A 9636-nucleotide genomic window follows, 5' to 3' on the forward strand; every position below is an offset into this window, starting at 1 on the left:
TGTTCCAAGTTTATCTGGCATATCTTCTGTTTAAAACCTGGAATCAGCCATTTCTCTAAGAAGACCTGTCTCAAGTTGGGTTATTCCAGGAAATTGACTCTGAGTTGAATATTTACAAGCAATTAAGGGACTGCACTTAGAATTAACACCTTTGGGGGAGCGGCAAAAGTAGGACTGGGCAGAGAAAGCAGTGGAACCACAGTAGAGTCGCAGCCAAATCCACAGAGAACACTGGAGATGGTCTAGCCCTGTAAGATGTCCCGCCTTGAGGCAAGAGAGCCTGACCTTTATAATCCACATTAGATATGGGCTGCCTCTGGGAAGAATGTTATCACTTTAGGTGAGGTGACTCTCTTCATGTTATGGCAGTGGTTCTCAATCAAGGCAATTTGTCCCCCAGAGACATTTGGCAATGCCTGGAGATATTTTTGGTTGTCACAGCCATGGGTAGGGTGCTACTGGTATCTAGTGGGTAGAAGCCAGGGATTCTACTAAACATCTTCTAATGCACAGAACAGTCCCCAACAACAAAGAATTACCCAGTCCAAAATGTCAATAGTGCTGAGACTAAGAAACCTTGGTTTAAGACAATGTCCAGAGAGTGATTCAGGGACAGCCAACAGTCACCACTGTTTCAGCATCCCAGGCCTCACTTCTGAATGGAGAATCTGGGTGGCAAACCACAGTATCCACTATATGTCTTGATTACTTTTAGAGAAAACTAGTAAAGAGAGATCTCTGTCTGGGAGCTAGGAGTGCTTGTTGCCTCCAGTTTGATCTCTATTTCTAGGCCTATTCAGGGGACAGAACTAGGAAATTATCTTTTCAATACACATCATTCATTATATCAATATTTCTAATTCAAAATCAGGACTCTGATATAATCCTATTTAGAAGGTATAATCCTTCTATTTTGAGAAGCTTGGAACTTGTTGACCCTAAGAAGTTTCCTGAGAGCCATCTCAGTAAACCATTTTTGAATGTCATTAAGTTTGCATATTAGGGGGTTACAAAAGTAAAGGAAAACTTTGCAGGAAAATGTTCAAAATAATCCAGAATATTGGATTTTGAAGGAACCTAAGAGATAATCTAAACCAAAACTCCGATTTAAAAATGAGGAAAAGGAGGCCTAGAAAAGTTCAGCAGACTTCATCTAAGGTCCATAGCTACTTAGTGCCCTAACCAGGACCAGCATCAGGACACTAACCCCTCATATTTGTTTCTTTTTTCCTGCCTCAGCACTCTGACTCTTCTCTCTAGTATTACCTCTCCCATGTTGCAGAAGAAAATAGAACAAAGAGGGACAGAAAAGGAGATGAAACTCACTCCTTTTTCACAGTATACCTTGGTGGAACTGAGAACCCACATCTGTATGCAGAGAACTAAGCACAGATCTGTAGGAAGGAAGTGCTTCTTATCCACTGTTAGTGGAAACATCTGTTTAGTTGTTTTTCCAAAGCACTGTTAGATTGTGCCGTGCCTTCCACATTCTTTCCTATGACCAAGCAGTTACACACCAGCAAGGCTGGCTGAGGTTGGGACATCTTAGCAAAGAAAAAGAGCTCAATTAACCAGTCTACGCAGGGACAGAATGATTGATTTGGTCTCATTAGTAGCATAAACAAAAACAATCAATTAAGCTGGCAACATGGTGTAATGCCTTTTCAAATGAAGGTAACCCTCTTTTTTTTGAGTCAGGGTCTTGCTCTGTCACTCAGGCTGGAGTGCAGTGAGTGGTGTGATCACACCTCACGGCAGCCTCAACCTCAACCTCCTGGGCTCAAGAGATCCTCCTCTCTCAGTCTCCCAAGTAGCTGGGACTACAGGCATGCATCACCACACCCTGCTAATTTTTGAATTTTTTTATAGAGATGGGGTTTTGCTATGTTGCACAGGCTGGTTTCAAACTCTTGGAATCAAGCCCACCTCAACCGCCCAAAGTGCTGATATTCAGGTGTGAGCCACTGCACCCGGCCATTAGGAACTGTCTTTTTTCAATCCTTTCCTAGGCATACTAATCTGAACTCTTCTTGTCCTGGTAAGTTGTTTATTATTTCTTCCAGTGCTTCCTAAACTTTTCCACTGAAGTACTGACAGAGAAGAATGAAAGCTACACAACACACACACACACATACACACACCCCGGTGTGCACTCAAAGCCCTGGGAAAGTGACCCAAAGCAAAATTATTGGGAAATGCAAAATTTTTCCAAAGTCCTGTGTTTATCTTAAATATTCATTCAAGTCCCACAACCTACTCTGTTTTTCTTAAAGAAACAGAAGTTTAAAAGGGCAATTTATATTCCAGAACATGCAGTATGCTTAACAAGGGCTTTGAGAAATCCCTTCCGCTCCCAAATCATGACATACCTCTTGTAACCCCATTTAAGAAACCCAGATTTAGAAATCACTTATATAATAGATTTCTATTGCTCTGAGGTAGAATTCATACTCTTAAAAGTGGTTTGCCTTTTTAAAAAAAATCTGCATTCTATCTACTTATGAAGTATCTATTTTTTTTGTTGTTTTTATTTTAGCAAAATCACTAGCTGCTTGGTTTTTTTTTTTTAAGAGATAGCATCTTACTTTGTCACCCATGCTGGAGTGCAGTGGTGTAATCACAACTCACTATAGCCTTGAACTCCTGGGCTCAAGTAATCCTCTCACCTCAGCCTCCTGAGTAGCTAGGACCACAGGTTCATGCCACCACACCCAGCTAATTTGTAAATTTTTTTGTAGAAACAGGGTCTTGCTATGTTGCCCAGGCAAGAAATCCTCCCACCTCGGCCTCCCAAAGTGCTGGGATTCACAGGTGTGAGCCACCATGCCTGGCCCAGTTAAGCTATAATAATCAAGATTTTCAAATAATTTGTGTTTTATCAACAGTAGTTATAAAAAAGATTAAAATTAAAATATAAGTATATTCAAGCTGTATAAAATTTTATATTTTTATCAAAAGTATAATCTAAATATAAAAATTTTAATGTGAAATTGTTTTTCATATATTGTCAAAAGTTATCTTTTCTAAAATATTCAAAAGCATCTATTAAAATTAAAAGGCAAAATATAAATTAAAATTCGTAATTTTAAAATGAGGATACCACAGACTGCAAGTCTTTATTTTTATTTATTGATTTATTTATTCTGAGACAGAATGTCGCTCTGCCACCCAGGCTGGAGTGCAGTGGCACGATCTCGGCTCACTGCAGCCTCCACCTCCTAGGTTCAAGCAATTCTCCTGCCTCAGCCTCCCGACTAGCTAGGATTACAGGCACATGCCGCCATGCCTGGCTAATTTTTGTGTTTTTGGTAGACATGGGGTTTCACCATGTTGGCCAGGCAGGTCTTGAACTCCTGACCTCAGGTGTTCTGAGACTGCCTCAGACTTCCAAAGTGCTGGGATTACAGGTATGAGCCACCCCACCAGGTCCAACCTGCAAGCCTTTATGGCATTCAGATGCAGCCACCTGCTGTTTTGAGGACATAAGGCAAGAGATGTGGAGAATGTTTCCTGGGGCCTAATCAATGTTAGTGGTAAGAGTAGACATTTAGGCTTATGGCCATGCTGTGTCAGTGCTGAATGCCAAACTGAGAGAGGGGTCATGTGCTCTTTAATAATGTGTATGTGGATTGGGGGTTTCTGGGTGGTTTGTGATATGCAGGGCCTTCTAAGTCCGGGCAGTTTTCACCTGTCCCAGTCTGAGGACAGTCTGAAGTCTTCAGAATATGAATGTATAATGAAAAAGGGAAAGTGGGTTGACATCCCAGCCCCACCCCTCACTGCTCCAGAGAGCATTCAGAGTTACAATACCTACCTACTTAACCAGTGAAGTTAGTATATAAAGCAGATATGATTATCACTACTTTACAAATAAGGAAACTGTATTAGTCCATTTCATACTGCTATTAAGAACTGCCCGACACTAATTTATACCAAGCGAAGGGGGAAAAGCCCCTTATAAAACCATCAGATCTCAGTCAGGTGTGGGGTGGCTCATGCCTCTAATCCCCACACTTTGGGAGGCCGAGGTGGACGGATCATCTGAGGTCAGGAGTTCGAGACCAGCATGACCAACATGGTGAAATGTAGTCCCAGCTACTTGGGAGACTGACGCAGGAGAATCACTTTAACCCAGGAGGTGGAGGTTGCAGTGAGCCAAGATCATACCACTGCACTCCAGCCCAGGGTGACAGAGAGAGACTCCATCTCGTAAAACAAAACAAAACAAAACAAAACAAACAAAAAAACAAAAAAACCATCAGATTTCGTGAGAACTCACTTACTATCACAAGAACAGAAAGGGGGAAACTGCCCCCATCATTCAATTATCTCCACTTGTTCTCTCCCTTGACACATGGGGATGATGGAGATTATAATTCAAGATAAGTTTTGGGTGGGGACACAAAGCCTGACCATATCAGAAATTGAGACACAAACTAAAATGAAGTAACTCTCCCCTGGTTAGCTAGCTACAACATGGTTGATACAAGAGCAGAACTCAAGGCTCCTGGCTCCTTGCCCATATAAGCTGGCTGCCTTGTGCCTCACTTCCTGATGCTCACAGTTGCTTCTATATTACTGTCAGGGTTTTGTGGTCAAGTATTATGTGAGTTGAAAAGAATAAAAGAACCATATTGCTTAGCCCTCTTCAGTGTTTAGGGATTTGGAGGTTCAGAGGTGGAGGAAAAGGGAAGTCATTTTAATAGATGTTTTCTGAACCTGATCATTGAACTCCAACATCTTAGAATCAACATATCCTGAAATGTTTCTGGTCAAATAGTGATTATGGGCACAACAATAAAATTACTGTATTTAGTCTTCTGGTACGTGGTCAGCATCTTTTTTTATCCTTTTGATTTGGATTTCCTTGGGCTACTGAATGGGGATGTTTTCTGTTCTTACATGGCAATTTGAGAGCGGTAGCTAAGTAGCATAATTGTTATTTACCATGTGGTATGCACTATTTGGGAGTTGGGGGCTGAACCTGACAGAAAATTAAATATGATTTCTGCCGTCAAAAGTCCTCATTTTACTCTGATGAATAGATCTGACATGTAAACACAGGAAGGAGAGGAGAGCACCACTTTTAGGGGAAGTGGATAGAGATATACACAATAAGACAGACCTCTGTAAGAGTACCTAATAAATTTAATTGGATGATGAATTGAAGAAAATTAACAGATTATTTTTAATTTTTACTTTTGGGTATAAAGCAAAGGCTACAGATGCTGCCTCTAAAACTGATCTCCACACCTCCAGTCTTATTCCTCCAAAGTTATAGTATAAGTTCGGTTATATGGCATCTGCCCACAAGCCAGATTCTTGGTGACATTTTATCTTCTTCACACACACAAAAATATATATACTCTTCTCTCTTTCCCACTGCCAACTCTCCTCTCCAGAAAGACTCAGGGCACTAGAAATAAGCATCTTTGTTCACAGGGATGGATGGACGGATGGATGCTTATTTAGAAAAACATTTATGACAAAATGAGGCTGACCAGTAGAGGGGGCATGGGACTTACATTTGATGTTCTTTAAGGAACTAAGAAACAAAGGTGCTTTAGTGAGGTCACAAAGCAGAATTCATTAGGTGTGTAGCAAATTCACAACCGCTAGAAAAGTTTGTGAACATTCTCTTTATATCTTTACATTCCTGCGTGGGCATATGGAAGAGGAACATTGTGCAGACTCCAGGAGTGAATCACTCTTGATCCAACAGTGCATGACATTTCTTACTTGAGCTCTCTTGCATTCAGATTCTTATTACTCAATGATATATGTGTGACTTCATTTTAACACAGCTTTTCCATTATGACACACATGTAAATTCCTCAAGTTGCTAAGGCACACTCTGTGTGGCAAAACATTCAAATGTTAGGTCAACTTTTACCTCACATATTTAGAGACTGTTATCCTCAGCAACAATTGCTCTTAGTGGGTACCTTCATGAACAAAATGGTCTTAAGTGACTGGGGTCTAAACCTAATTGTTGAGACCTAGGCCCTAGAGTCAAACAGATGAGATTTCAAATTCTTGATTCTATCGTATGCTAGCTTCATGGACTTGAGCAAGTTAAATTAACTCACTAAGCTTTGATTCATCTGTAAAAAGGGGATTATAGTAGTAATCAAAAGTAGGATTATTGTATAGATTAATGATAACTAATAGTAAAAACAAAATATGGTTGGGATAGTTGATGTTTTTCTTCTCAAGTGCACAGATTATCTTTGATTCGTGACACACTGTTTTTCATTGGTACAAGCTTAGCACCCTTTTGTTTTTATTTATGTATACTTTTGTACTTATTTATATATTTGCTTATTATGAATAAAAATATGAATACTTGTAAGCCAACCACCCAATATAAGAATTAGAATATTAACAATCATACAACCACCTGTGAGCTTCCCCTCAATTCATTTATCTACCTTCCCTTCCTTGAGTCTCACATTTATGGATCTCATATTTGATTTTCAGAAGTTATTAATTTTAATATAATCAGATTCATTAATATTTTCTCTTATGGTTGGAGGGTTTTTTGTGTCCTTAATATATTCTTCCTTAGCCCAAAGTCAGAAAGACATATATTTTCTAATAAAATTTATAAAATTTTACTTTTAACATTTAAATACTTAATTTATGTGTTTATTTTTATATATGGTATGAGGTAGGGATCAATGTCATTTTTTCCATACAGATTTTTTTTTTTTTGAGACTGGATCTTGCTTTGTTACTCAGGCTGGAGAGCAGTGGTGCAATCACAGCTCACTGCAGCCTTGACTTCTCAAGCTCAAGCAATCCTCCTACCTCAGCCTTCTGAGTAGCTGGGACCACAGGCCACATGCCACCATGTCCAGCTAATTTTTTTGTAGAGGTGGGGTTTCACTATGTTGCCCAGGCTGGTGTGGAACTCCTGGGCTCAAGTGATCCACCCATCTTAGCCTCCCAAACTGCTGGGGTTGCAGGTGTGAGCCACTGCACCTGGCCTAGATAACCATTTTTTACAAGTCCATTTATTGAATGGTCCCTCCTTTCCCCATTGATCTGCCATACCGCTTCTATCATATATCAAAATTCCATATATGGCCAGGCACGGTGGCTCATGTCTGTAATCCCAGCACTTTGGGAAGCCAAGGCTGGTAGATCACCTGAGGTCAAGAGTTTGAGACCAGCCTGGCCAACATGGTAAAACCCCATCTCTACTAAAAATACAAAAATTAGCTGGGCATGATGGCACACACCTGTAGTCCTAGCTACTTGGGAAGCTGAGACAGGAGGATCACTTGAACCTGGGAGGAGGAGGTTGCGGTAAGCCAAGATCATGCCCCTGCACTCCAGCCTGGATAACAGAGTGAGACTCCATCTGAAAAAAAGAAAAAGAAAAAGAAAAGAAAAAAAGGAAAGAAAGAAAGAAAGGGAAAGAAAGAAAGAAAGAGCAAACATACGTGGGTCTGGTTTCTGAATTTTCTGCTTACCTAAAGTTTTGTATATTTATTTTAGAACAAATCCCACACTATTTTTATACACTATAGCACTATTTTCATATATGATTTTCAAAGTAAATCCTGTTATTAGTAAAACAAAATTAGATTAATAAACATTGTTTATTATGCTCGTTTTATATTTGTTAATTTTGTTAACCATCTGATCTAAAATATTTGCTTCTGGTGGCATCTATAATCCAAGTTGTGGCTTTATTTTGAAGTAACTGTACTCCTGAGATGTCTCATTACTTTGGCTTGTGAGTATATATTTCTCTGATGGTATCAGCTATTCTGTTTGAGCATTTGTAATGGAAAAAAACAGTCTGCGTCAACATCCAGTGAGCTCAAGGAGAGGGGAAGGGACAAGCACTAGGGTGGAGAGATCCAAGCACCAAGCACCAGACTACTATAATAAATTGCTTAGGCTGGATATCATGCCACCAAGCAACTCTTCAGGTCAGGACCCTACCTTTAGACTCACACTATCCTCCATCCCTCAAGGAGAAGCAGTCAGAAGAGATGGCATTTCTGGATTGTAATTCACCAGCCCTAGGAGATGGAGGGTGTGGTGCAGTGGGAGAATAAATGCTCAAGGTCATCCAATCCCCACCAGTTTTCTATTTCTAAACTCTGGCTTCTGTTCTGTCCTGATTGTTATCCTTGTGGACACTTGTATCAGCAGTCTGAGCCTCTGCTTTTAATTTCCACAGAAGTCTCCTGCCCCAGGCAACAGATATACATCCAGATCTACATACACATCCACACGTATACACAGTACACACATGGAAATCCACACACCAATTCAAAACAGGTCCTCCAAGATTGATCTTGGGGCATGCAGCTAATTCTTTATCTTGGCAAAAAAAAATTGGGGGTTTAGAGTTTACATACAGGACAAAATTGTGAAACAAGTATCCTGTGGGACCTGAGCTTTACTAAGACAACCCAAGATTTAAAATCTCCTTCACAATACTTACCTATCTGAGCCTCCCATCCCTATCATCCCCCAAAAGTTACTGCTCTGTTCTTTGCTTTCTTCGCATTCCATTCATTGAAGCTTATCTCTCCCCTATACAAATACCTAATTAACCCAATTGCTATGGTCTGAATGTATGTGTCCTCTCAAAATTCATGTGTTGAAACCTAACTCCCAAGGTGATGATATTAAGAGATGGGACCTTTGGGAGGTGATGAGGTGGTGAGGGTGGAGCTCTCATGAATGAGATTAGTGCCCTTATTAAAGAAGCTGTAGAGAGACCCCTCCCCGTCTTCCATCCCATGAGGATGCAGCAAGAGACACATCTATGAGGCAGAGAGTGAGCCCTCACCAGACACTGAATCTGCTGACTCCTGGACCTTGAACCTAGCCTCCACAGCTGTGAGAAATAAATTTCTATTACTTATAAATTACTCAGTCTAAGGTACTGTGTTATAGCAGCTAGAACAAACTAAGACACCAATCACGAAGCTAATGGAAAAGAATCAGACTAGCAGAGAGGAAGGAGAGGCTTTTTCTCCAGGTAAACTAAGTACATTTTAGTAGTGGCTTCTGGAAGACTGCCACACTTGCTTTGTTTAATCCAAAGGAATAAGGCTATGTAGAAGGGAAGTAGCAGTGTACTGGAGGAGATATTTTAGACAAATATAATCTTTCAGCTTTCAAATCTCACTGTGTAGAATTACATCTCCATAATATTAATTCCTAGTAATGCTTATAAGCTAACAACAATTATAAGTCAATTTTTCCCATTGCAAGTCTCATGGGTCACAACATGCATCATGAATGAGCCCATACTGGACCTCACATAATATGGTCCCCCTCCCCTTCAGCCCGATCCCTCTCCTCCCCCATCACTACCCAGCTGGAACACTTGCAGCTTTTTCTCATCTCAAGATACTCAGACATTTTTCCCTGGTAAGGCTCCCTCCACATCTCATCTCCTCACTCTCTCCTGCTGATTCTTCCCATGTTCCCTTAAATTTTGTTTCCTGAGGAAAATTTATTGACCCCCAACCCCAGACTAGATCAGGACTCCTAGGAAGTTATTTTCTTTTAGAGCGTTTACCATGGTTATGAATATGTAAAAGAGTGAAATTGGAGTAATATACTGGAAAGCAGAAAATAATGAATTTTTTTTTTTTTTTTTTC

This window comes from Colobus angolensis, unplaced genomic scaffold, assembly GCF_000951035.1.
Source record: "Colobus angolensis palliatus isolate OR3802 unplaced genomic scaffold, Cang.pa_1.0 Scaffold7, whole genome shotgun sequence".
Lineage (NCBI taxonomy): Eukaryota > Metazoa > Chordata > Mammalia > Primates > Cercopithecidae > Colobus > Colobus angolensis.